Source organism: Nomascus leucogenys, chromosome 15 (assembly GCF_006542625.1).
Source record: "Nomascus leucogenys isolate Asia chromosome 15, Asia_NLE_v1, whole genome shotgun sequence".
Lineage (NCBI taxonomy): Eukaryota > Metazoa > Chordata > Mammalia > Primates > Hylobatidae > Nomascus > Nomascus leucogenys.
Window position 1 is genome coordinate 8,328,138 of NC_044395.1, and position 27,994 is coordinate 8,356,131.

Genomic DNA, 27,994 nt, shown 5'->3' on the forward strand with positions numbered 1-27,994 from the left:
ATTGATTTTGAGTCCTGCAGAACCCACAGACCTAGTACACAGAATTTGTGCACACACCCACAGCAGCTCTGTGATGCCCGCTCTTCCTTCACCCAGGTCCTAAATATGACCTTTTCAGTGGTCACAGGAGGGAGGAATATTTTATTGCTTTGCAACAAATAAAATACAACATAGAACTTTAAATCTGGAAATGAGTATAAAGATGTAGTCCAGTCTTGACATCTGGTCTCCTCATTCCCAAACTCATCTGTTCTTTCTTCCTTCTGAATTATGTGTAAAATCCGTTGCTGAAAAATTCTGAAAAATCTTTCTGTTGCATGATTTCATCTTCCTAAATGTACATTTGATTTGTTTGCAAAATATTTCTTGTCCTTCAGGACCTGGGATTCTGAAAGGCAGATTCCTCAGGAATACTGATCCAATATTATCAGCCTCATAGAACCCTGAATCAGAAGAGAATGGGAGTGGAGTTAACACTAAGAGAAATTCAATTAAACAAATATTTATTGATCACCTACTATACACGAGGCACCAGGCCAACTCCAGTGACAACAATTTGCAAATCTCAAGCACTGGTCTCCAGTGTGTGCTTCATCTGGTGTGTGTGTGTGTGTGTGTGTGTGTGTGTGTGTGTGTGTGTGTGTCTGTCTGTCTGTCTGTCTGTATGTACATTCCCAGGAGCACACACATGGACAAGTTATTACAGCCACTCCCCCAAGTCCTCCACTTTTCCTATGATGAACTGAAATGGATAAATCCCCATAAACTGCCTCCCTCATGAGCAACCTTGGAAATAAGTCCTATTTACAAATATTTCATCAGCCCACCTACCTCAAGCTTCGTGCTCCCCTGATGACTGTAGGCAATAATATAAATAAAACTCAGAATGATTTCTGTCTCCTGCACATCAATCATCACTTTTCCTGGACAGGTAGGCAAGTGATTGGATGTAAGGCTACCCTGGAGGTATGAAGGGAAGGTCTACAAATTCTGGACACAAAAACCCATGGCTTTTGGTCTTAGACCCTAGGCAGCTTATCTAGGGAAAGAGTAAGCTGTGTCCAGGCGAGTGACAAGGGGGACCTTTGGGAAGCTCCTGGCATTATTTCTCACATTTTGCCACCTGGGAGAGAGCTACAAGTCCCTTTAGTCATTGCTGCAGGAAAACATTTTGACATGAACTCTCATACATCATGACGGAGGTTAGTTACCAAAATGCACACATTTGCCTTAGCCGGTTTCGTTTACTACCCTTTAAATTATTTCTCAGCCTTGCAAATCTTGCTGTGACAGACAGAGCAGTGAGGGAAACCACTAAGTGTTCATTTTTCATATAATATATTCCAATCCTGTTAGGTCGTGCTGCTGAAGGTAATATTTCTGGCATTCATTTAATGAAATTGACATTGATGAATGGTTAATTATACAAATTACGTTCTTATTAAATCCCCTAGAATCAGTGCCTTAAAATTTCCTAGCTATGGGCTTCTTATGGTTGATACCTTTTTTTCTTTTTGCTCTAAGTATCTCCTCTGTTGGCTGCTTTAAGACTCATTCTGCATATTTTTCTTCCTGTAAAAAAAACTTTGAAAAGCATTAAAAATCCCCTAGTTAAGGCAATTACTCCAGATAAGTTAATCTTCATGGGATGTTTAAACCCCAGTCCTTGCATATGTTTATTCTGACTTTTTTTCCTTCTCTAGATAGTTCCTGCCCTAGAGGGTGTAAGAGGGAGGGGAAGACCCTACTACCTCCTGCTGAATAATGGTCTGATGGGCTGGGAGGGGAGAGAGAATCAGCATGTGGCCAAGTCCCTCTGTTGGCTGCTGGCTATATATATATATATATATGTATTTCCAGTAGAAGAGTTGATGAGCATTGGCTAATGGGTGTGGATCAATACACGGTCCCTTGCATGCTAAGTACCATTAGCTGGCACGTTTCCAAGAAAGCAGCCTATTTTTTGCCTTTTCACTGAGGCTAGGAGGATGAATCATGTTCATTAAGAGATCTTTTTTTTTTTCTATTGCCCTCACTGGTCATGAAGGCAACTGATCTTTACGGAGCATCTGTTATATGGCCAGCACTGACCAGACACCTCCAGGAATTAGAATAGTCTCAAGTAGTTCACATGTGTTTTGAGAAATTCATCTCAGAGAACAATTGCACACTTGGAATGTTTTCTTTAATGAGGAGAAGCAACAGAAGTGTTTCTGGGAGAACCAGACCCAGGTTTCACAGCCATCTTAACCTTGCTCTGAGTCTTCAAATGCCACGGAAGGAGAGGCTTCCTGCTTTGTACTCAAAAGCTATGAGATGGGCTGCACACAGGCTCAGATTGGTGGTCTTTTAACTCAAATTCTCTCTCTGGAACCTTTTCCCTTCATATACATTTCACTTTTTGGCCATCCAATTGGCCGGGGCAAGTTAGGTTAGCTTAACTAATTTCAACCTGGGCTATTTGTAGTGGGTTGAGGCAGGTAAAAATATGCAATTTTCAATCACCAATAAGACTGAATTTCACCTTATTTCAGTGGGTCATGTGGAAAAACTTCGTAATTTATACTGAGTACTATTATGCCAACCAGACTTTAAGTAACACTCATTCCCAGAGTTCAGTGTTGAGATGAACTGTCTACAAAGTCACAATATTATGATTAATAGTAATAACTCTCTAGTCAAAAAGACTTGGATTCAAATCTTAGCTCTGCTATTTCCTGGAATAGGTGTGTGACCTTATACACTTAAAACTTGTGTCCTCCTTTATAAAACAGAGGTCATAGTAGCTCCTTTAAAGGGAACATGTTTTGAAGCTTCAAAATGAACACAAAGCACTTAGCAAAGGACATGCATATGCTGCTCAATAAACGGAGCCATTTAGATTATGTAGGCATGTTTCTCAGCTGCGAGGAACATAATGCCCTTCTAACTGTGGCTTAAACCATAAGGCTATATATTGTTTGCTTAACAAAAGGTCCAGAAGTAGATGACCCCAGGGTTGGGCTGCCAGCTGGGTGATGTAATCATGAACCCAGGCTCTCCCTGCTGATTCTCCACCATCCATGGCATGTTACATTTTCATCCTCATGCTCACAAGATGGCAGCCCTAACTCAGTCATCACATCCACATTCAAGAAGAAGGGGCAGTGGGCAGCACCAGCAAGTTCTCATAGTGTGCCTTGCCATTTTGTCAAAAAGCAAAGCATTTTTCACAGAAACCCCTCAGCAGAGTTCTCCTCACATCTCATTGGTCAGAACTTGGCCAAATGCTCAGCTCTTCAGGAGCAGGTGGGCAAGGGAGCAGGAAGTTGGGAGCGGCTTTTGAGTAGCTACATCATTGTAATTGAATTCAACTTCAAGCATTCTCATCCAAGCAAATGAGTTAAAGTCCAGCCATCTTTCCTTTTGCTGATTAAAGGCCGTATGGCCACCTCCACTGATATCCTCTCTCTCTGCAGGCTTCACCACTCTCCTGCCAGAAGCCGTGGCAATGGGTGAGACTGGGGAGTGGACATAGGGTCCTTTTCTCCTCAAGTGTAATTAATTCTGTAAGATCACTCCCTTAGCAGCAGTTCTTTTTTTTTTTTTTTTTTTTTTTGAGACGGAGTCTCGCTCTGTCGCCCAGGCTGGAGTACAGTGGCGCGATCTCGGCTCACTGCAAGCTCCGCCTCCCGGGTTCACACCATTCTAATGCCTCAGCCTCTCCGAGTAGCTGGGACTACAGGCGCCCGCCACCATGCCCGGCTAATTTTTTTTGTATTTTTAGTAGAGACAAGGTTTCACCGTGGTCTCTATCTCCTGACCTCGTGATCCACCCGCCTCGGCCTCCCAAAATGCTGGGATTACAAGCGTGAGCCACCGCGTCCGGCCTAGCAGCAGTTCTTATTAAACCTGCAAGCGATCTGACTCCACCATCATGACCCAGGAAGAACATTCCTTCTCCACTTCTTTTTTTTTTTTTTGAGACAGAGTCCTTCTCTATCGCCCAGGCTGGTGTGCAATGGCACAATCTCGGCTCACTGCAAGCTCCGCCTCCCGGGTTCATGTCATTCTCCTGCCTCAGCCTCCTGAGTAGCTGGGACTACAGGCACCTGCCACCATGCCCGGCTAATTTTTTGTATTTTTAGTACAGACAGGGTTTCACCGTGTTAGCCAGGGTGGTCTCGATCTCCTGACTCGTGATCCACCCACCTCGGCCTCCCAAAGTCGTGAGATTACAGGCGTGAGCCACCGCGCCTGACCCCTTCTCCACTTCTTATCTCGGCCTCCAACTCCGCACACGCATCTGTGCTGGAGTCAGCATGTGCAATCACATATTACTACTTTTAATTGTATAGCAAGGGAGAAGATGGGAGATATTAATCAGGTGCTGTAAGCTCAGAGAGTGAATATAATAAATAGACTATTAAGTTAACCAAGTTTTCAGCTTCACTAGTGAAAGCTGCCATCTATCTTGTGTGGTTTTCTGCATGCTTCATTACCGCCTATAACCATACTGAAAAAATATGCCTTATCCTTTATAATGAGATGATAAGTTCCCTGCAGTGGATGTAACAGGACCTGATTCTGAAGCTCCATGAAGCTGGAGCCTGGGGATGGGGTGTGTCTCTGGGTCCCAGGGCCTGACACTGAGGCTGATGACAAGACAGGGCTTGGTGGTGACAACAGCCATAATCATCTGGTTGGGAACATCCCCAGGGCACCAGGTATCTGAGGGCTCAGGCCACTACCACTTCCTCTGCCTTGTGGGGATGCAGTAAAAGGGGGAGGTTCGCTCCAACCAGTGGGCAAATGTGCAGTTGTTCCTGGAATTCGCTCTGTCCTGCTTTGGTCCAGCGTGCTCCCCTGGACTCATTCTGGGAGGACCCACTCATGGAAGCTGCTGGTGGATTGTTTGTCTTCACGCCCCCATCCCCAGCCCCGCTTCAGCACAGCAACAGCTCAGTGAATGTTTGCAGCCAGACAGAGCTGGGTGCCCCTCCCTGTTCAGCGTGCTTCCACTTACTGTGGCTGGGGCCTCTGACAAGTCATTTAACCTCTGAATCTCAGCGCTCTCAACTGTAAAATGGGGTCGATAGCTTTCCAAAGAGGTGGTGAGAATTAGAGGAGATAGTAGATGGAAAAGCACCCAGACTATGCCAACATCCTTTCTCCAGAATGAAGATTCAGTTATCAGATGGGAACGTGAAATCCTAAAAAGTTACGGTAGAAAGCACAGTCTATGGTTCCATTTATACGAAATGTCCAGAATAGGGAAATCTATAGCCTCTCCTCATTAATCCATTAGCCAGAAAGTAAATTAGTGGTTGCCTAAAACCCAGGAGGACGGGGAGGGACAGGCTGAGGCTAAGGAGATAGCTAAAGGTGCAGGGTTTCTTTGGGGTGATTAAAAAATTTTTCTAAAATGGACTGTGGTGGTGGTTGTGCATATCTGCAAATATATTAAAAGTCACTGAATTGTATACTTTAAGTGGGCCGTATGTGAACTATATCTCAATACAGCTGTTAAAAAAGAAAAAAAAAAAAACTTTGAGAGGCCAAGGCTGGAGGATCACTTGAGCCCAGGAGTTCAAGATCAGCCCTGGCAACATAGCAAGACCCTGTCTCTACAAAAAAATTTTTAAAAATTAATGTGGTGTGGTGGTGCATGCCTGTAGTCCCAGCTACTCCGGAGGCTGAGGCAGGACGATTGCTTGAGCCTGGGAGATCGTATACCAGCCCAGACGACAGAGGGAGACTCTGTCTCAAAAGAAAAACAAAATCAGCTCTAAATAAAAATAAAAAGTTGCAGTAGTAAAAACAACAGCACATGTTGCCATGGAAGCCCTGGGTCGCATATGGGGCCCAGATGCATCTTTGGCTTAGGGAGGCCAAGGCAGTTACCTCAAGTCCAGGCAAGGAGAGTCCAGGGCCACGTCTGAGTTTCCTGAACTTGAGAACTCAAAGGCCCCTCAGAATACATATTCACAGACTGCTATGGGAGGTTCTTTAAAGGACTCGCAACATCTCCCCCAAACTCAAACAAAACAAAACAATACAACATCTGCAGGTGCAAATTTGAGAAACACTGGTCAAAGAGCAGCCTCCGTGTGGCCATCTGCAGAGCCAGCCCAGTGGCCCTGGGGGACTAGAAGGGCCCCAGGGTAAGAGAGAATTCTAGCCTGAAGTGAGATGGGACAGATGGGACAGACTTCACTCCAGGCTATGAAAGCATCTTCTCAGTCTCTGCCCTCCAGAAGCTTCTCTGCCTCAGCCTGGCCCTGAGGGTTTCCTTCCTGATGGTTCTGTGCTTTCTTTCCTAGCTGATTTCATCTTTGCCCATGATAGTTACTAGCACCTTGATGCTGATGACACCCCTGCTTGTCATCTGTAATGAAGTCTTTCTTCAGAGCTCTAGACCTACATGGCCAAATAATGAAACATTTGAATGTCCCCAAACCATCTGAAATTCAGTATGTCCCAAACTGGACCTGGCATCCTCTTCCTTTCTCAAACTTCTCCCTCCTACTGGATTTCTTATTCTTGGTGTTAACATCATCATCCATCCAGTTTCTCAAACCAAAAGCATGGAGTCATCAACACCTCCCTCTCCTTCTATCTTTCAGTCAACACGTTCATTCAATTCTGCCTATTAAACAGCTTCCTCTTCTCTGCTTGGATTACTGCTGTGGCCTCCTAAGTGGTCTCCAAGCTTCCAGTCTCTCCTCATTAATCCATTACCCATACAGCTGCTGAAGTGATCATTTCCCTGCTTCAAATGACTTCCCGTTGCCTACAGAATAAAGTTCAAATTCCTATGCTTGGCTTACAAAACCTTTCATGAGCTGACCCTGTTAGTTCCTTTTTACTCCCTACTTCCACCATGGTTGGCTCCCAGTCATCCAGGAAGCAGACTCTTTGTTCTTGGGAGTGGCAAAGACAGTAGGCATTGGGATGTCCCCACATTACATGCTGGTGATTGACCTCTTGGTCTCCACCACCCCCAGATCCCCAGCTAGAGAAAAATTATCTAATACTGCTGCCTGCAGGTTTCAATCCTATCATAGCAAACTTCACTCCCTACTACCTGACTCCATCTCTCAGCTCCATGTGAAAGCAGAGGTAAGCCAATGATAAATGTTGTTCATTGTAACCTCAGTCCAAAGTTGTGGGCTTTTAAAATATAGAATTGAGCCATAATTAATTACATGCCTGGTGCGTAATCACAGAGGAAAGCAAGAAAGACCCAGCCCATTAGGTCAAACATGCTGAGCGCTAATGAATGTAGAAAACCATTTCTAAAGACATAAATAGTAGCTGGAAACATAGAAAGTCAGATCATTGCCCCTGTTGGACTTGATTATATGAGACTAGCATGTAAAGGCTCCAATGCCAGGATGGTATGTTTAAGAGATAAATGAAACCAGCAGGAATGGGTGGTGCTGACATCATTCTCCCCAGCATCTAAGAGGCCCTAAGAGTGGGACCTGGCAGGCAACAAGCTCCAAAGTGAATGCCTTCCACAAACACTGAACTGGGATGTGGCCCAGTAGAGCCAAGAGCCCCTTCTTCCTCTTGACATGAGGCAAATCCCATCAGGTGCTTATTGGTTAACACGAGGTGCACCACATCAGCTGGCTCCCCACTTTTCAGGTAAAAATAAAACTAACTACACCATCTCCTCCAGCCATCCAAATGGCACAGACACCAGTAATGTGTTTCCATGGCTGGCCCAGGCTGAGGGACTGGTGGGAGTGTGCAGGGTAAGCACATCGGATTCTTAGAATCCATTGACTGTGAGCAGCAATTAAGTAGAATTTAAAATTCTTAGCTCCTAAGAAAAGATGACAACTCAAAGCCCCTGCCATCCTTCTCCACTAACTCCTCCAAATGCCCTTGCCATGAAATTTGGAAGAGAAATGAAAAGAATCCCCTTTTGTAGGTCCCCAAGCAGTGCAAGGTCTGTTGGTGAATGTCAGTATTGGGGATGATTTCTTGCTTGGAATTAGGAAAGGAGATGGGCACTGGGCCACAGTGTCAGGATTCTGAGAGTAGCTGGGCAGGCTGTTGTTGGATGCTCTATCTAACTGGGGACAGAGCAACAGTATTCTTCATCCTGTTTATCATCTTTACTGGCTCAAGCCCTTTGTTTATGCTACCTCTTTGTCTGGATGTCTTAGTGTGAAATCAGGACTTATGAGAAGAAGGTCTGGAACATAGCAGGTGCTCAGTAAGTGCTTACAAAAGCTATGAAAACCTGGATGGAGATCACCTAGTAGGCCTTCAAAATCCCATTTCCTTGTGACATAAATTGGAGATGAATCTCACAGAGAAGCAGAAGATATAGTCTTTGAAGTCTCTTCCAAGCAACAGAATTCCCAAAACATTCATGAGAAAAGAAGAATTGCCCTTGCCTTCTTTCCGTAACATTCCAACAGAGCCAAATGGTTTCCAACAGAGATTCTAGGAGCATTGAAGATGAGAGCTTGAAAGGGTCCTGGCTGTCCTCCAGCTCTCATGCAAATGTCCGGTGAAGACACCATGGCCCAGAGGCAGTTAAGGGGTTATGCGTATTACACAGTTAGCGGCAGAGCTATGACCAGAAGTAGCTTCATTTTCCGAGAAGTGTTCACATAGATGGGCCCTCCTGGACTGCACTGAGCTCCATACAGAGGGAGAACCCTCCACTCTTCCAGTAGTTTAACTCACGCAAAAACCCAAATGTGGAGGGAGGAAAATCTATCCTGGTGTTTAGAGCTTCTTTCAATGCTTCCATGAGCAGGGCAAGGATTAATACTTTTCTCAGTGGAGGAAGATTTTACAGACCCAACCTAGACTTTTTCCTGGATTAGGAGACTATTCCCCACACTCCTCCCTGTTCTGCTCCAGGACATCCCATGGAAGGCACAAATGTGATGAGTGAGGCCCTGAGCCCTCATTTATTTTTCATTCCCCAGTCCCTGTGCCAGCCCTGACTGTGGTGGTGAGTGAAAACACAGATGAATTTTGGAAACATGGTAAGAAGCAATTATGAATTCCTTGCCTTTAGGAGTTCCCTCCTTCCCCTTGGGTCCTGCAAATCAGCATAAATTCCTTGGTTAGGAGAAGCTATCAAAATACTATCCATCTGGATCCAATTTCCAGAGCTGCTGGGCTCCAAAGTGACCAGAGTTAAAGGTCTATCCATAAATTTTCCTCTTGGTGCCACCTGCCTGAGCCCAAACTCTGCCCGCAAGCCACCTGTCCTGACCAGATAACAGATGGGACCAGTTCAGATTCTGAACAAGCAGCACAGTTCTCTCACTGACCCACCAACCTCTCCGCCCTTTCAAGCCAAGTGTGGCCTCGTTTCTTTGAACTTGGTTCATCTGATCATCTGCCTTCCTGCGTCTTTGCAGGTGCGGCTGTCTGCATTCACGGAATACAACCAATTTGCCCATCACCCAGCTCTACTTTTCATTTGGTTATCCTAGCCCTCAACTGTATTCCTCCTTCCTGGCTCCAGCTCTACACCGGGGGACCATGTCTGTCTTTAATATTTTCCCCAGAGATGGAGGAGGGCCAGGAGACGAGGAAACTCAAGGCTATTTGTTATGCTACTTTCTATAATTTGATGAAGGGCAGATTACTGAAAACCGGCTTAAGAAATTTTGAAACTTAGGCCGGGCGCGGTGGCTCAGGCTTGTAATCCCAGCCCTTTGGGAGGCCGAGGCGGGCGGATCACAAGGTCAGGAGATGGAGACCACGGTGAAACCCCGTCTCTACTAAAAACACAAAAAATTAGCCGGGCGTGGTGGCGGGCGCCTGTAGTCCCAGCTACTCGGAGAGGCTGAGCCAGGAGAATGGCGTGAACCTGGGAGGCAGAGCTCGCAGTGAGCCGAGACTGTGCCACTGCACTCCAGCCTGGGCGACAGAGCAAGACTCCGTCTCAAAAAAAAAAAAAAAAAAAGGAAAGAAATTTTGAAACTTAAGGTTAACGCAAAGCAATTGAAGCACTAATTCAAATATGAGTGAGGGAATTGGTTGGTTAATTAACTAGATTGTTAGTTTAGGTCCTTAACAAGTAAGGGAGGAACTCACTGGACATAGAAGAAAAGAGACACTCTAACAGGTACCTGACTAGATAGCAAATTCCCTATGTACTCTTAGAGTATTATTCTTTGTATCCTCCCAGCTCCATGCTGGGAACCGAGGACAAAGATCCAATATGTATATTTTTATTATACCCTACCACCATTACAGTATTGTACAGAATAGTTTCACGGCCTTAAAAACATCCCCTGTGCTTCATCTATTCAACCCTCTCCTCTGCCCACTCCCCTGGCAACTACTGCTCTTTTTCTATAGTTTTGCCTTTTCGAGTGTCATATAAATGGAATAATTCAATATGTTTTTTTCAGACTGGCTTTTTTCACTTAGCAATATGTATCTAAGATACATCCATGTTGTGGCCTGATAGCTCATTTCTTTTTATTGCCGAATAGTATCCCACTATATGGATTTATAACAACTTTATTTGCAGTAAAGTGATGTCAGCACCACCCTGTCCTGCTGGTTTCATTTATCTCTTAAACATACCCTCCCAACTTTAGGGCCTTTATATATGCGCTAGTCTCATATAATCAAGTCCAACTGAGCCAATGATCTGAACTTTTATGTTTCCAGCTACTGTTCAAGTCTTTAGAAATAGATTTTTACTATTCCACAGCACTCAGCATGTTTGACCTAATGGGCTGGGCCTTTCTCGTTTTTCTCTATGATTATGCACGGGGCATGCTATTAATTATGGCTTAATTGTATATTTTAAAAACCCAAGTTTATTAATCCATTCACCTACTGGAGAACATCTTTGTTGCTTCCAGTTTTGATGATTGCAAATAAAGGTACTATAAACCTTCTCATGGAGGTTTTTGTGTGCACGTAAGTTTTCAAATCAGCTGGGTAAATACCTAGGAGTGCAGTTACTTGATCATGTGGTAAAACTATGTTTAGCATTGTAAGAAACTCTCAAACTATTTTCCGAAGTGGCTGTACCACTTTGCATTCCCAGCAGCAATGAATGAGAGCTGCTGTTGCTCCATATCCTTGCCAGTATTGTCAGCTTTTCTGGATTTTAGCCATTCTAAGAGGTGTGTAGAGGTATGTTGTAATTTTAATTTGCATTTCCCTAATGACAGATGATATGGATCATCTTTTGATATGTTTCTTTGCCATCTGCATATCTTCTTTGGCAAAGTGTCTGTTCAGATCTTTTGCCCATTTTTTAAGTTGGACCATTTGCTTTCTTATTGTTGAGTTTTCAGGATTCTTGGTATATTTTAGATGCAAGTGTTTTATCTGATATGTGATTTACAAATATTTTCTCCTGGTCAATGACTTGTCTTTTTCACATGTTAAGAATGTCTTTAGCAGAGCAAAAGTTTTTAATTTTAATAAAGCCAAAATTTTCAATTTTTTTGTTTTATGGATCATGCATTTGATGTAATATCTAAAAACTCATCACCAACCAGGCATGGTGGCTCATGCCCGTAATCCCAGCTACTCAGGAGGCTGAGGCAGGAGGATCATTTGAGCTCAGGAGTTCAAGAGCGGCGTGGGCAGTGCAGCAAGACCTCGACTCAAAAAAAAAAAAATGGAGAAAAACTCATCACCAATCTAAGGCCATAGATTTTCTCCAGTGTTTTCTTCTGGAAGTTTTATTGTTTCATGTTTTATATCTAGGTGTATAATTCATTTTAAGCAATTTTTATGAAGGACGTAAGATCTGTGTCTAGTCTCTGTTTCTAATATAGATGGCCAATTGTTCCTCCACCATTTGTTGAAAATACTGTCCCTTTATTTGTGTGGGTCTATTTCTGGGCTCTCTATCCTGTTCCACTGACCTATTTGTGTATTCTTTCACCAATATTATACTGTCTTGATTACTGTGGATTTATATTATATTAAGTCTTGAAATCAGGTAGTATGAGTCCTCCAACTTATTTCTTATTTAGTATTGTGGTGACTGTTCTAGGTCCTTGGCCATTCTATACAAAATTTACATTAAGTTTGTTGTATCTACAAAATCACTTCCTGATTTTTGGTATGGAGGAAAGCAGTTAATTTTTTCTTCATTAAAGACACAAATTTGTATTTATCTTTCTTCATTCCATTCAGTGAAAGCTAAAATGTAGCCTCCAAGGGTGGGGCAAGGTAGGCAGCTTACCATGATTCTGACTTTCTATTGAAAAAATTAACTTCTGTTTATTCACCTCGTATCCTACAGTCTTGCTATATTGACTTATTAGGTGTTTTCTTACAGATTCTTTGGGTTTTTTACATAGATAATTATGTTACCTGGGAATAAAGACAGTTTTATTTCTTCCTTCCAAGTCTCTACACTTACTATTTCTTTTACTTATCTTATTGCACTAAGCTAGGACTTCCAGTACAGTGGTCAATAGGGGTGGTGAGAGCAGATATTCTCACCTTGTTCCAATCTTAGGACAAAAGCATTCAGTATCTTACCATTAAGTATGATGTTAACTCTAGATTTTTCTTATACTCTTTATATTAAGTTAGTGAAGTTCTCTTCAATTCCTAGTTATTTGATAGTTTTTATTATGAACAGGCATTCGATTTGGTCAAATGCTGATTTTTTTTACATCATTATGCCTGCTATGTGGGGCATAGATTTTAGGGGGCAAGAAGAGAAGCAGGGAGACCAGTTGGGAAGACTAATACACAAGCTCAGGCAAGAGTTGATGGAGGCTTGGACTGGAATAGTGGCAGTGCAGAGAAGTGAACGGATTCTGGATGTATCTTGAAACAAGAGCTAACAGGACATGCTGGTGTGTGGAATATGCTGGGAGAAGGAATGGGAAGAGTCAGGGGAGACTGAGGCATGAGCTTGAGCAACAGGGTGGATGGTGTTGCAATGCACTGACATGCTGAAGACTGGGAGAGAGACAGATGTGCAGGGTGGGGGCTACAAGTCTGTTTTGGACATGTTACAGTTTTCGGTAATTATTAGACCTCCAAAAAAAGGTTTAGGAAGACAGTTGACCCTACAAATCTTTAGCCCAAGGGATAGGTCAAGACTGGATTTATAATTTAAAAAATCATCTGTCTCTCAATGGTATTTAAAGCCTTGGAATTTCATGCAATACTTGAGTGAAAAATGTAAATGGAGAACAGAGAAAAGCCCACGAGGAAGTGCGGGAGTCCTCCAACATTTACTGGCTGGCTGGGTAATCTGACTCGCGGGAGGGCTTGAATGAGTCAACCACGGAGTTAGCCAATGTTCCCTGTGTGCTACTGAGATCTGTACCCGTGCACTGGAAAAGATGTATTAGTCCAAACCAGGAGTTAAAATTCTAACCGCCCACAAATAAGCCCTTAAATACATAAATATTACAAGCATTAACTAAAGATATGTAAAGATTGGGGACTATGTTAGTGGGTTAAAAATACATGGGATTAAATAGGGAAAAGTTTTCTAGAGGACATGATCCAAGACCTGAGAACTAAAGGAGAGGCAAGTGTCTCAGGGAAGGAGGAAGATCTTGCACGTGTTTGAAATACCCTGAAGGAAAGCTTGACTCAGTGCCAGGATCCCAGATCTAGAGACCCCTTTTACTTTCATCTGTTCAATGGGTCTAACAACTCCCAACACTAGTCACTAAAGGAAATTCTTGCCATAACAAACAAGATGAAGATCCATATCCCAGAGAAGCAAAAAACCAAAGCAAAAACAAAACAAAGAGCAGACAAGTTGGTAGCCAGAATCCTTTGATTAGCTCCATACTTGCAAAGCTTTTACCAAGAATTGTCAAAAAGGGATGAAAATGGGGATGGAAAGCCCTAACAGGTGAATAAAACTTCAGGTGTCACTGGAAACATGCATTCCCTCATCCTGGACACTCTTACTCTCAGTACACAGCACCCCAACATGGGCAGGAAAGGAACGGCTCAAATTTTCTTAACCCTGCAATGACCAAATGCCTGTGGGAATAGATTCTTAGCTGCACACTCAGAGCTAGAGGTTTAAAATGGAGCCAAACGTTATGAAAAGCCCAGGTGAGCCACTTAGGAGAAAAGAAAGAAAGAAAGAAAGAAAGAAAGAAAGAAAGAAAGAAAGAAAGAAAGAAAGAAAGAAAGAAAGAAAGAGAGAAAGAAAGAAAAGGAAGGAAAGGAAGGAAGGAAGGAAGGAGAAAAGGAAGGAAGGAAGGAAGGAAGGAAGGAAGGAAGGAAGAAGAAAGAAGAAAAGAAAGAAAGAAAGAAAGAAAGAAAGAAAGAAAGAAAGAAAGAAAGAAAGAAAAGAAAGAAAGAAAGAAGAAAAAGAAACTTCCCAACAGCTCTTTATAGATTTCAGACAGCAAATGGCATGCTATCTGCTGGCTCCCAGCCACAGTGAAAACCAAGAGGGGGGCCTCTCTGTCATCCTAGAGAAGCGGGAAGAAACTAACGAGGAAGAACAGGAGGAAAGGCCATCATTCCAGGTGCATTTGGCAGGGCTCCTCTTCCCCGGGGCAGCTCCCTAAGCTTAGACAGCCGGTTGGACTGTGGGGAAAGGAAAGCCGTCTGGGGAGAGGAAAAGCCACCTCACTTCTATAGCCAAGGTGTTTCATTCTGAATAGTTATATTCCCCCAAATTCATATGCTAAAATTCTCACCTCCAAGGCAATGGTATTAGGAGGTGGGGCCTTTGGGAGGTGATTAGGTCATGAAAACAGAGTTCACGAATGGGATTAGTGCCTTTATGAAAGATGTCCAAGAAAGGCCCCTTGTCCCTTCCACGATGTGAGGACACAGAGAGAAGGCACTCCCTATGAAGAAGCCAGCCCTCACCAGTCACCAAATCTGCCATCACCTTGATCTTGATCTTTCAGCCTCTAGAACTGTAAGAAATAAATTTCTGTTGTTTATAAACCACCCAGTTTATGGTGTTTTGTTATAGCCCAAACTGACTAAGACACAGGGGCTCAGCTATCAACCCCTTATGAGGGGCTGAAATTGTTCAGACACAGAAGATTCCCAGCTGTGAATCACTAAACAGTGTGACCAAACAGCCTTGCCCCTTGCCCCAGAGAAAGAAGCTACAGGATTTTTCTCCAGGATGCAAGAGCTCCAGGATTTTAACTGCTTTGTCCCAAGATCAGAAAACATCAGTCTCCTCAGATCAGCCAGATCCGTGGCCTTTTGTGCAGCTTTCAGAGGGTCATCCCACTCCTGCCCAAAGTGAAGACATTTCCCTAGATGTCACTGGCCTTTTTTGTTCTTAAATTAGTGCCTCCACACACACACTTCTCAAAAATGGAAGCTATAAATATCCCAAATGAGGCCCCGAGAAGGGTCTCAGAATCCAGGTAGGGTGACCATTCAACTAAGCCGACATGAGTTGAGAGTGTGTCTGGGAAAAGATCGTAGAATAAATTGATTGCTGAGTCCATCACAGCAAAGTAGAAGTTATTATAGCCATGGTACTCCAGAGAAAACAGAAGAGACAGCCCTTCTCTCCCTATTCTTCCCCGATCTTCCCTTCACCTCGCATTGGGAGTCAAAAGTTCATCCTTAAAAACCCACTATTTTCTAGGCAATTCCCTTCTGCAAAACTCCATTAAACTCATAGACTACACCTATGTGCAAACAGCCCGGCTCATTCTAAAACCACATTATTGTTGTTCCAGCAGCCATTTCTAGGCAAGCAGTTTTCATCAGAAATGTTTGTCAAGTGACTCAATATCCAACTGTGTGCGTACAGTACTTCTGAAAGATATTTGCAACTGGAAATTGTGTAGAGTTCAAGGGAATGGAAATGGACTTTTGCTGCAATTGAATTCATTAGTGGCACATTCTCTGATTATTTTCTTTTTTTATTTCCTGTTACTCTTGACTTTCAAAGTTATTTACTGAAATGCTTTGTCCTCCATCATGGAGTAGTCTGGAGCCTTTTTTCCTTTGTTTTTTAGCCTAAAGTGATATCTCTCCCTGAAATAAATTGTACAAAATGATGTAGAGTTCTTGGCAAATTAAAGTGCCTTGTTCAAAAAGCTCCCTAGTCACTCAAGCCTTTCCTTGGCTCCACATCAGGGATCTGAATCTTGTAGGACTAGGAAATACTGACCCTGAGACTGTTGGCTAAGCCCTCTCATTCCCCAGGGACTTTTCAGCAACCCTGTACCAGCAATGGTGATTGATCAACACAGAAACTCAGTGACTGGCTCCTCAAAAGCATGGTCTTTTATTCTTCTGGTGAAAGACCTCCTAGTCAATACAAATAAAAATGGGAAAAGCAAACACCTCACCAGAGAGAAAAAGAGAGCTGTGTTTAACCCTAAGTGTTCATATCATGCGGTAAGAAAATAAGCCAAGTTGGTAAAGAGACTCGACAACCAGGCAGCACAAATCATTGATATTGTTTTCCTTCTGCCACATAAGTGAGAAAAAATGTTTCTTCATTGTTTCTACATGAAGGAAATGGGTTATTGTTCAATAAACTTGGCCGTAACTTTCTTATCATTAGATTTGTCCCTTCTTGGTAAACCCTTAGAAGGCTCAGCAATCCTCTAAGAGCTCTAATGGTAGTTGGCCCTCTATTTTTCAGGAACTGGTTAGACAGTTGGTGGATTACCTCCCACTTTTTCTTTCTCCCCTTTCCCTGGTGCTTAAGTACTTCCTTGCTCACTCGTATCCCTGCAGAAAGAGGAACCGGTGCCTGGACAGGAGGTAAAACCCAAGGCTGTCCATTACAGATACAGGGAGGAGGATGACAAGAAAACCTGAAATAACTTGCCACATGACAATTGCATTCCAAGAATCCACACTCTTCCTGCTGAACCAAGATCCTGCTGCACTTATTTATTAATGCTTAATGGTTCCTCAACTTCTATGATACCAACAATCCAGTAGGCAAGTGGTTCTGAACCACGGATGCAAATCAGAATCTCCAAGCAGCGCCTTCAAAATAAAAAGGTCCAGATCATAGTACCAGGCATTCTGATTCATTAACAGCAACAATGCTTTAGACTGACACAGTGTAAGTATAAACTACTCTAAGCTTTGTATATATTTTTACCTCGTGTCATCCTCACAATGGCACAAGGTGATGGGTCTATTATGATTCCCATTTTACAAATGAAAAATGAATGCACATAGAGATTAAGAAACCTTCCTGAGGTCACACAGCTAAGTGTTACAGGCAGACCTCAAGTCCACAGAGCATGTTTCCAAAGTCTATGCTCTTCACCACTGGGGCTGCAGCATGTGCCTCAGTCCATTTGGGCTGCAGTAACAAACGATCTTAGACTGAACAACAGAAATGTATTTCTCACCATTCTGGAGGTGGAGAAGTCCAAGATCAAGGTGCTGGCAGATCCGATGTCTGGTCCAGACCCGCCTCCTGGTTCATAGCTGGCACCTTCTTTCTCTGTCCTCACATGGTGGAAGAGGGCAGCTCTCTGGGGCCTCTTTCACAAGGGCACTAATTTCATTCATGAGGGCTCCACCCTCATGCCCTAATCACCTCCCAAAGGCCCTACCTCCTAATAGCATCACCTCAGGGGTGAGGATTTCAACACATGAATTTTGGAGAAACACAAACATTCAGACCATGACAGCATGTTCTCATTGAAATGCCTCCTGAACCACACACCTGGCAAAGAGCCATTGTACTCAGTCTTATTTTAAATATTCTTATAGTAGAATTTTTCCCCTCAGAGCTGGCAGTCTCAGTGACAAAACACATGTGTGGCACAAACAGAATGTGTCAACTTCATCATCCTGCAGACACCATTCCCAGACTATTAGCTGTGTTTGGGTTTTCTTTTTAATGGGCTCTGTTTTTCCACACATGGACTGTTTCATCAATAACAGTGTTGAGCCTCACCTCAGGCAGGTGGAAGGAAATCTACAACAATTTTTAAAAAATTTATAAGGAACTACCATGTGATCTGCTCTGCACTTAGCATAGAGGATACAAGCTGGATAAAGTAGAGTGTCTGCTCATTGTGAGAAGCGAAAGAACGCACTCCAAAATAATCATCATGTTATGAATAATATGTCGAAGGCTGCAGAGTAAGAGCACAGTTCATTCTGCCTGGAGGGGACAGGTTTCACTCTGGACACTGTAGAGTGAGCTCCAGCTACCTGTGGGTGAGGCAGGGAATGCACCCCTGTCTAAGGGCACAAGAAGTTCATAGATGAGGAAGTAGTGCCATGAGGCTGCAGCCAGGGGTAGAAAGGAAAGTGTCTCTATGAGATGTCACTGAAACAGCCTCCCAGGACCCTGAAACAAGGACATCCTCTTCCTAGATGTCCCATAGCCCAGAGAGCAACAGTGGCCATCTCCAAAAGAGAACTGGCTTTGGCATGCAGGAAGGGCACATCAGAGCTGGTAACAATGGTGATCCTCTGGGCAGCTCTGCTATAGAAATGACCCCCAAGAGGTGAGGCCTGAACTTCTTCATCCCTTTCAGTATCCCCAGTTCCAACAGATCTATGCCTTCCCTGCGCCTGAGATTGCTCTAGCCCAGTATGACAGAGCTGTTTCATTTAGAGTAGGCAGGTGGGAGGAGGGAGGTGCTTCTCAACACTGGAAAGTCCATGTCCATGTGGTCTTACTAGACTTCACTCTCTGCCTCTGCGTGCCTCCTCTTACTCTTGCCCTGCCTGTCACATAGGACAAGGATAGGTTCTGTGCGAGCCTCTTTGTACTTTGCCTACTCTACATAATAGGTGCTGGGATAATGATCATAACGATGGTAAAAAAAAAAAAAAAAAATGCTAATGGCCCCAGCAAAAGCCTGAAACCTCACTCTGATCCTCAGAATGGTAATAGAGGATAGGAGGTGCATTATGGATATTCCCACTCAACTTGCTCTAAACAGCTCCGGTATTAATGGAAATTTTAATGAAAAACTAAGCCTCTATTAGGTTGCCATGCAGAATTCCCACAACATGCAGAGTCTGGTTAATTTCCCTTGTGCCAGGGGCACAGGCTCAAAAGCACAGACACACACTCTCTTAGGAAAATTCCTTCCAGTCTCCAGACCTTGTGCTTTCCCCTGCTAGCCCAACTCTAGGGCTTTACAGGACTGGGGTGGCTCTCCCATGCTTATAGTCAGAGCAGGCCCTGTGGCACTTCAGTGAAAACTAATTCCTCATTCCCCATCTTTCTTGCTCAGCAATCATGAATTGCCAGAGAGCTCCAAAGACAGCCTCCAAGTCTCTCACTCTCCTTTTGTCACTCAGATGAAATCTGTAACTGGCTCCAGGATGCAATGGGTTCAGAGGCTACAAATCTAAGGGCCTAGGGGCTGTGCCTCCCCATTGCTGGACTCCCCTGACATCTCATGTGCCACTTCCCTGGGAACCTGCCATCCCCAGCTATTAGTACATTTTCCAGGAGAGCACAGAAGCATACGCTTCCGTGAGATGTTTTAATTATGACAAGCGGATCCCTCTCCCTGTGTAGCAGAAACCAGCACCACTTTAGAGAAAACCAGGAATTGTAGGAGATAAACTATCAAAAGCTTTGTCTTGTTAAAGCCAGACATTGTAATCCCAGCACTTTGGGATGCCGAGGCGGGCGGATCACGAGGTCAGGACATCAAGACCATCCTGGCTAACATGGTGAAACCCCGTCTCTACTAAAATACAAAAAATTAGCCAGGTGTGGTGGCGGGCACCTGTAGTCCCAGCTACTCGGGAGGCTGAGGCAGGAGAATCGCTTGACCCCAGGAGGCAGAGGTTGCAGTGAGCCAAGTTCATGCCACTGCACTCCAGCCTGGGCGACAGAGCGAGACTCCATCTGAAAAAAAAAAAAAAAAAAAAAATCCAGACATGATATCAAAACTTCCCCCACATCCCTCTCCTGCCTCTCACACTCCACACTCCCCATACTCATCAGTCCCATGTGTGGAGATGCCCGGCACTCTTCTTGTTTGTTCTTCCCTTGCCAAGACTGGGCAGTATCACCGACATCTGCTCTTCCACAGTATTTCTGCCAGAAGGGACGGTGAACAGGGAGTATGGATTCCTGGCTCCAGTTCTGAGTAGAAATACATGAGTAAGAGGCAGAGAGATGGAGCAAAAAAAAAAAAAAAAAAAAAAAAAGAAAGGACTTCAGAAAAAGTAAAATCCTACACTCTAGAAAGCTAATGTTGAGAACCCATTTGAAGTTGGGGTGACCCACTGGGTCTCTTCTTCTTTTTCTGCCCCCATGTGACTTTCTTGTCCCATCACACAACGTGCTTTGTTATCTCCAACTGCTAGGATTTGAATGTTTTTGACTCCTCCAAAATTCACGTTGAAACCTAATTGCCTCCAAAATTCAGGTGTTGCCAATGTGACAGTATTGAGAGGTGGAGCCTCTAAGAGGTGATTAGGCTATGAGACTTCCTTCCTCATTAATGGGATTAATACCGTTATGCAAGAGGCTTCATGCAGTGTTTGGCTAACTTGTTCTAGCTTGCCTTCCACCTTCTGCATATAAGGATGCAGCAAGAAGGCCCTCACCAAACCAGATACCAGTGCTTTGATCTTGCACTTCCCAGCCTCTAGAACTGTAAGAAATAAATTTCTGTTTTTTATAAGTTACCCACTCTCAGGTACTCTGTGACAGCAGCACAAAGGGACTAAGACACAAACATTACCAGTGCACAGCTTTCATAAGCCTCTAGTGCTCTCCAAGGGGCCTGGCCCCGTTTTCTGGTTTCTTTGATGGTCAGTGGGCAGACTCCCCAAAGTCATTTGCAATTGTTATGGTAATGGGCTCTTAGTCATAGCAATGCATTTTTCCTTTTATGGGTCCCTAATGCTGCCGTTCAGCAGTTGCCCGAAGCCTCTGTGACTAGCGATAGAAACACCAGTGTGCCCTGGGTGACAAACTTTTCATGAGGTAGACTGAGCACATTTCAGACCCTGGTTGAATAAAAACTACTAGGGGAAAATCAGTCTTATTCCCTTCCTCTCAATGGGCATTTTGGCTCTCTCCTTTTTTCTCCCTTCCCTTCTTTCCTCTTTACCCACAGCCCATCTCCCACAGTCATTTATTTCCTGGCATCCTATAAAGAAGAAGAATGCTGTTTCAAAGGCTGGGTTTGATCTTCAACTTTGTGAACTGAGCCAGAGCCTCATGTTTCCCCTCATACCACTAAAGAAGCTTTAGCTCAGGCTGTCTCAACCCTGCTTGCAAGTAAAATCTCCTAGGTGATTTTTAAAATTATTCATACTGAGGACCCACCCCCAACCAATTAAATCAGAATCTTTGGGGATGTAGCCTGGGTATCCATAGTTTTCTAGCTCCCCTAGGTGATTCTAACATGCAGCCAATGATGAGCACCACTGTGTCTAGTGCCATATCTGAAGCTATAGACAGCTGTCCTCAGAAATCCATCCTGGAAATCTTCACAGTTTATGTCCTCTGGTTTTGATTAGAGGTGGGCCCAGGGAGTTGACTGGGCACAGATGAAATCAACAGACCCTCTAGCTATTAGCAACACATAGAAAGGACTCCGTGAGCACAGATTAACCCTAGACATAGGCTTTCTGACCTTCTTGAGTAATGTGCCTCCTCCTTCAATTATCCTTCAGCCCAGGTGATTCATCTCTCATCATTATTTGGGACAGAAAACAGAATTGTAAAAGTTGTAGGGGACTTCTCTCATTCTTCTTGCAAAACGCAGCTGGTGAGATTGTCTGACAATAGTATCTGTTCTCTTTGTGATAAACAACACACAACCAAACAATACTTATCAGAAACTCACACGAGGCATGACCCTCTGCTAGTTGCTATTTTTTCTGAGAGACACTGTCTGTGCCATCTGGGAGCTTATGTCATAAGAAAAATGACACCATCCGAAACATGGTTACCCAGAAGGCAGTTACAACATTGTGCTCTCTATTTTCCTTTTTTCTTAGTATGTTTTGGTTTTAAGATCTATTTGGGGTATTTCACCAGGATGTTATATGACAGAAGACACTGGCCAAGACATATAAACATCAGTGGTTTCTTTAGAGACTAGGTTTCTGTAAAGACTTACTCTTTCCAAGCCTTTCATCTGGCCTCAGACGATCTCCCCATTGGCCTCTATCTCATCCTCACTCTGCAAAAGTCAAAGCAAAACACAGTTGTTTGCCAAGCCTCTATCCCCTATAGCTTCCAGGATGGTGTTAATATACAGCCTAGGGAAAACCATATTGCATCTTTTATTGGTCTTGGAATGGCTTCATCCTTTAGTAACCAAGCCTCATCTTTCTCAGAGTCAGTGCATGTTTTAGCTGTGGGACAGTTTTATGGTTTACTGACTTGGCAATCAATGTGACATGCTGAACAAGATTGCTTCTCTGGCCTGAGAATGGTCAGGTCGTCCTTAAAAGTTTGCTCCTCCAATGGGCATTCAACCTGACATTTCCAGCCATTTACTCGGCTCTCTCAGGGAGCCTGTATTATACAGGCAATGGGTTCCCTTCCTGGAAATGGTCCAAGACACACAGTCAGTTCTCAATTAGCCATGCTAATGGAAGCAAGCAGCGGTGCAGACGATCCAAAATAGCAGATTATCTGAAAATCATTTTTACTGGCTTTGGAACAAATGCAATGATACAACGCACGTCAGTGTGCACATGTGCCTACGTCTCAGCAGTATCATGTTTTCCATGGATTGTCTGTGTCTTATGTGTATTAGAGTTTGCATTCTCTGAGGTATCATCATTTGGAAGTGAAAGTAAGCATCCCAACTGCACCACAAGTGACAGGGAAGCCAGAATGGAGTAAAAGTGCTCCCCAGGGTATTTACAGAGGCAGTGGAGAAGCGCATAGAGCTCTATTTCAGTAGTCCTGTGGCCTCACAGTTCTCTTCCCCCAAAGGGCCCCCTTTGCCCTTCACATACCCTGGCATCGGCTGCTGCCCACTGTCTGCCCCAGATCCCAGCACAGCTATCGGGAGGTCTCCAAGCCACTCTACAAGCTGCGCAGTTGTCCCTGCTTAGTAGCAACCCCAAATTTTTATCATGCTTTTCAAGACCAGAATGCCACCTAGAGGGTGGAGCTTGTCAGATGCTCTTATACAGTAAGCACCAGGCCACCTCCAGCCTTCTTTAGATGTTTTCTGCAAGTTTTTGAGTTGCCTTTAAAGGCTCCACTTAGTAGTATGCTTCTCAGACTTTATTGAACATAAGAATCACCCACGAGCTTGATTTAATTGCAAATTCCTGGGCTATACTCATAGAAATTCCAGTTCAGCTGTCTGGGGCATGTTCCTTGAATTTGCATTGTTGTCAAGCACATCAGCCCATGGAAGGCATCCTTTGAGAAGCTGTTTAGAGAGCCATTCTGACCCTGCTTCTGATCTGACTTCGGGCAGCATCTTGAGTGAAGGTGAATGTTCGCCTTTTCATGACCTTTAATCCTCCACAAACCACTCTTTTTCGTCCAAGACCTATGTGTGATGGGCCAGCAGAGACCAAAGGATGTTGGCACGCAGGGTGAGACAGTCTTTATCAGGTGGGCTGGACAAAGTAACTAGACACTTGGACCAGTGTGCCTTCCTCCCAGCCTGACTCTATTCAGAAATTCATGGGCAACCCACAAGTTGCAGGCTTCTTAGATGATATGACTAATAATAACTAATAGTATAACTCCAATTTTTTGAGTGCTTACTCAGTGGCATTATGGTAAGTGTTCAATATGAATTTTCTCATTGAATTCTGTGAATCCTATGAGGTGTCACTCTCATTTTGGGAGGACCCATGGAGAAGCTATCTCAGCCTTTGTAGATCTAGTTTTAAAATAAGAGAAAAAATAAACTCACCACGTCTGAGATTCTTGAAGAAAAGACAGCATGTAAAGCAGCTAATTATTATTAATATTCATGACTATATCCTTACAGGCAAGAGGAAAAATGTATGATTTTCTGTAGTTTTCTAAGAAGTGGTTTAGCCTAGAGCAATTAGCTAACAAATTGGCCAGTCTAAATGGTTTCCTGTAATTTCTCTTGATGGATGCCCACTGGCCTCTTCTCCTTGTGAGGTAGAAGGGTTAGGTCTATCCAACAGCTGCGACCAACTGCCTAAAATGGGGTTGTCACTTTGGACAACTTCCCGTGCTCCAAAGATGAGGGTGGACAAAGTAACAAGTCCGATTGTTTATGCGGTCATTGACTTTCTAAAATAAGCGGTAAGATTCATGGTTACACAAAGGACTCTACTTTCAGTAGATTAACCAAATGTCAGTCTTGCAGAATCAAGCAGGGTCTGGTGGAGGAGCAGGAAGTGGAAGAAAAGCCTAGAGGCAACAAGGAGAAGCTGTTGACATGGCACCTTAAAGACAAAGAAAAAGTCTTAACGAGATGCAAATCCCATTCAGGAAAGCTCTCCGAGTCAGTAATTAAAGTATATCCAGCAATGTAGGGCTGGCAAAGTATAAAAGATCAATAGGTTAAATACTTTATGTTGTTTAATCAGATACTTAGCACAAATCAAATATTACCTTACTGAGGTTATTAGGCTAAATGAGGGCACTGCAGTGGTGAACATTCATTACTGAGACACCAATGGATCATGAAAATAGCAAGGTACATCTGAGTCACCTCCAGCCCTGAGATGAAGTACAAGGAGGCCAGAAAGCCTTTAGTCGCTGCATCTGTGCTTTTTCTTCAGGAGTGGCTTAGGAAGTTGGGGTTATGAGTTTCCCTAGATAATTAAGCATACCAAGTCTTGAAAGGTATAAAAATAACCATCTCCTCAAAGCTGGGTATACCCACTGACATGCAAAAATGATATAGATATCCACATTATTCGAGATCATCAAAAGCTTCCTTATTCTTCTTGTATGACAATAACTACTTGTTATTCCATGCATTACCACTACAAACATGGCAGCATTTGGGTATTGAAGTTGCGAGTCTTAAAGAGAAGAGATTCAAAGGAGAAGGAGGGGGCTAACTCGACTCCTCCAGAAATGGGAGAGCTGCGACAGACACAAAGGGATTGGGTGAGCCCCAGGCTTTGGCAGTGCCATCTTCTCTGTGAAACTGCTGGGATCCGGGAGGAGAGCTCTGTGGACTGGTCATGAATTGCGCTGTGCTGGCCTGGATGATCTTGATCTGGTCAAATTACCTTCTTGTCTCTTCCGGTAGATAGCAGGAAAGCCTGACTGGAATTTCTCTGAAAACTAAGGGGAAGCAAAAGGGGAAAAAGCCATAGAACTACAAAAGCATTACACTGACTGAACACAGCACAGGTTTCTACATGGACACAATCAGAGTTGCACAGGTCCACCGAGCCCATGTGCAGAAATGCCAACTGAGTCTCATTCCCTCCCAAGCTAGCGCAGTCCTCTTTGGGCTGGGGACAGACCATCTCTGTGTCATTGTCTCCATCTCCCTACTCCACCTCACCCCCAACCCATCTACAGGCCCTGGGTTCCCACACATCCGAGCCCCACACTGGGTGAGAAGAGGAATGACACTGCCCTTCTTTGCTAAAGAGCATGTCCCACTCTGGCCTCGGCTCCTCCAGCACTCACCTCTCAGACCTGTGCCCTGCCACATATGGAGGTTTCTCCTGATCCATGTCTTTCTGGGTTGGTTTGCTTGGTTACTAAAACATGTTAACTGGCTGGATGTCATCAGGCCTTTACCTTTTTGGAACTGGCCCACTATTTCTCTAATATTTTAAACCAGCAGTTGTCTAACTAGGCCCCTCAGAGCCTTGAGATTCCATGAAGATGTATGTATTTATTTATTTATTTATTTATTTGGAATTCTCATTTTATTCTCCTGAGAAATTATGCATGATCCATTATAAAATATATAGGTAATACAAAGTTCAAAAGCCTGTCATGTTTATGGAGTAAACAAATGAAAATTAAACATAATACAGTGTGAGAGAAAATCATGGTTTCATTTATTTTTTCTGGTTTTTTTTTTTTTTTTTTTTTGAGACACAGTCTCGCTCCATTGCCCAGGCTGGATGGAGTGCAGTGGCATGATCTCAGCTCACCACAACCCTAGCCTCCTGGGTTCAAGCAACTCTCATGCTTCAGCCTCCCAAGCAGCCAGGACCACAGGCACACACCACCATGCCCAGCCAACCCCTGTATTCCTAGTAGAGACGGGGTCCCACCACGATGGCCAGGCTGGTCTGGAACTCCTGGCCCCAAGCGATGCACACACCTTGGCCTCCCAAAGTGCTGGGATCACAGGCGTGAGCCACCACGCCTAGCCAGTTTCATTTATTTTCATAAGAGATAGGTTATGAGTACGTGATGTAAAAGCTTAAAAGTCACCACCAAACTGTACTAAAGATATGGAGAAATTATGCAGGGAGAAATCTGTGCAAATTCATCTTCTTACTCAGTATAAGGTGGTAAAAGCATGAAGATTTAAACTGCCCCTGTGGGTAAGACAATCAGTGCAGGGGCTGAGCAGGCAGTGCCCAGGAACCCACAACCACTGTCACCTGCTGCCTTATCCCCCACTTATGCCAATTGTGTATGTTGAGATTCCATGTGAAGTCTCATTTTATAAAAATCTACTTAAGGTGAAAGGTTTGGAAACCTAGGTTTTCCAGAGACTCCAACAATAACACTATTCTATTTTCTTGCCAAAACATACAAAACAATTATAATTTTGAAGGCTTATTGGGTGCTAAGAGTTTTCAATATATTATCTTATTTGAATTATTTTGCAAATGAAGAAACTGAATCATGGAGGTTATAGTTAAGAAACCAGCCTGATATCTCATAGATATGAATGGCAGAACCAACAGGCATCTTTCTGACTTCAGAGTCCTAACTCTGTAGCCCTCCCTGACCTCACTCACCTGCAAACATTGCTCCTGGGAACATCTGATGTTGCTGGCTCCCGAGACAGCTCTAGTTTCTTATTCCTTTGCACAGCATAGATAAGGTACAGTCCCAGAATCTAGTGAATCCACGGACTTTCCTGGCTCAGGTTCCCATTTCCACACACTTCTAGAGGATTCTAATTAGCTTCTAAGGCCTCCTCTCACCCCTTCTTCGGCCCCACCCACCTTTTAGATTCAACAGTGTTTCCTCATCATGATATCTTAGTCAGTGCAAACAGTGTCAGGAACAAAAAATAAGAGAAAGCCATGTCGTCCTGCAAAGCCAGACAAGAACTGACTGTTGCTGCCCTGCTCTCTTGCTATTGCTTCTCCCATTTTGGTAGCGTGAATAGAATTTTTATCATGCTGTTGCCACACAGAAACCTGAGCCAAGACAAGCCTAGGAAGACCAAGCCACCAGGACTGTCCCCCTAAATCTGCAGCCCCCTGAAATGCTTGAGACACAGCCTTCCTAAGCCTCTCCCAGGGTGGACAGGCACATACTGCTCCCGAGATGACAACTGCATTGTGAAAACTGCAGATTTGCGCTCTTTGCAAAGTGGTTCCAGTCCCCAGGGTTACACACAGTAGCTGCCTTCCCTGGGCAGGAAGAGAAACAACTTGAGGTGGGAGGGAGAGCTTTCAAGTTGACAAGTGAAGTGATTTTTAACCTTCCAAATTCAGTTGTTTGTGGGGGGAGTGAAGGGGTGAAGGAGAAAAGAGGCAGGCGTTTCAGGGGGACAAAGGATGCATTTGTCAGAGCAGAGAGCTGTGCAAACCCACCGAGGATTCAGGCAGTTAGCACCTTGGCAAGCCCCTGCCTCTGCAAGCCCTGACCTAATTTTGAGAGATACTGCTCACATTGTTTTCCAGATAAAAGCAGGCAACAGCGAGAGCTCTCCTGGGTGAGGCTTTGACATCAGGAAAAATTATCCTGACTCAAGTGACTAATCTCCTTTCTTACCCCTTTCCCCGTACCCCAACCCTGCACTTTCTTCTCCATCTCACAAATCTTCGGCAGAGCTGCCAAATCACAGCCACCAACACGGAGACAGACAGATGTGCTCCACCACCACCTGCCCACAGTGGGGTGAGACCTGTGTTCAGTACAGCCTGTGCCAGCTAGGAACATCTTTCGGTGTCTTCCTTCCTCCCACGTAAAATCTGGCAGTTTGAGCTATCATGT

General features: G+C 44.0%; 1 protein-coding gene and 1 long non-coding RNA gene across 6 annotated transcripts in view; one reads left to right on the plus strand and one right to left on the minus strand.

The window, feature by feature from the left end:
* The window catches only part of KIRREL3 (kirre like nephrin family adhesion molecule 3), a 581,266-nt gene that overhangs the window by 322,596 nt on the left and 230,676 nt on the right, over positions 1–27,994 (plus strand). The gene's annotated exons all lie outside the window — the stretch shown is intronic.
* Positions 122–27,972, minus strand: LOC105737610. The gene is made up of 2 exons (XR_001113305.2): positions 26,785–27,972; positions 122–443 (listed from the first exon to the last, which is right to left on the minus strand). It is a non-coding gene; the product is annotated as an uncharacterized LOC105737610 (long non-coding RNA).